Below are 1,344 nucleotides of genomic sequence, written 5' to 3'. Positions count from 1 at the left end.
GTGAGAATGGAATTTCCACAATGACTGCAAAAACCTCTGACATCATTTGAGAATCAAAATATTTGTTGTTCCCAACAAATAGATTTTGTTTAGAATCTTTAACCGAAAGAATCAAATGATTCTGTTGATGCATTCGAGTAATTAAACGTTTCACAATTAGTGAACTGAATTTATTGTCATAACCGAAAATTTCCATGGGTTTGTAAAGAATCGATCCATTTAAACCATGATCATGAGCAAGTGCATAGATATACTCCTGAAAGAGAAGCGGATATAGGAAGCATTGTTGTCGAGATCCGTCTATTTCTAAATATCCTTGTAATTCCTCCATTTGAAATGATACTTGAATCAAAAGCATAGAGATTTCTTGGGTTATCAAATAATACATAGTGCGATACGGTCAAAACAAGGTATCAAGGTATATAGTAATAAAAGAATCGATTAAGAAAAGAATGGATACCCCGGAGACAAGGAAGCCAATCAACAGATCCTCCATTTTTCCATCTAATTTTTTGTTTCGTTATAGTTACAAGAGATGACTGGAAATCCTTTATTTTTGCAAGCCGATCGCTCTTTTGACTTTGGAAAAATTCTCTTTATCAGTATACCGTTCTTCTACACATTCGTTTCCACTCCATAATCGAGAAAGAAAAGAATATTTAATAGTTAGGATTCATTAAAAAAAGGAATCGATAATCTACTCACAGGAGAACCCTTTCCCCCATCAGGCACTAATCTATTTTTAACATCTAATTAGATCGGGTAATCATTCGAATTAAGAACAAAAGCTCGTTACTTTTGGTTTCCCTATAATTGGAGCGATAGAGCCCTATCCATTTATTCACTCGATCCAATGGTGAATTGGTTTGGTCCCGTTCCAAGAATCAAAACAAGATTTTGTACCGATTCGGTAAGGATAAAGTATTATCAACAAAATTCTCCATTGATACGACATGCTATTTTTTCCATTCATTCCCTTTCAGGATCAGTCGTGGTCTTACAAACTATACCAATGGTATGGACGAATCCCTTGCTTCATCCAAATGTGTAAAAGATCATAGCCGCACTTAAAAGCCGAGTACTCTACCGTTGAGTTAGCAACCCGGAAAAATATGGTGTGTAGATACGATCGGAATAAAAATAAAACTCAAACCAAGAGATTGGGATTGGATTGCTCGACCCCGTCAAAACATTGAACTAGTAACAAACAAATCTAAAAGAAAATTTGATGATCAATTATGAACATCAAAATGAACAGATTAGATGAAAATACAACGAATTCCCGGATCAATATAGATGGATGCCAAAATTTATGGATCATCCATATTTTTATCAATATTTTTT

The sequence above is a fragment of the Tasmannia lanceolata genome, unplaced genomic scaffold, assembly GCF_043159265.1.
Source record: "Tasmannia lanceolata isolate RefF3 unplaced genomic scaffold, GAP_Taslan_0.1 ptg000644l, whole genome shotgun sequence".
NCBI classification, from domain to species: domain Eukaryota; kingdom Viridiplantae; phylum Streptophyta; class Magnoliopsida; order Canellales; family Winteraceae; genus Tasmannia; species Tasmannia lanceolata.
Note: the sequence above shows the minus strand (reverse complement) of the source record.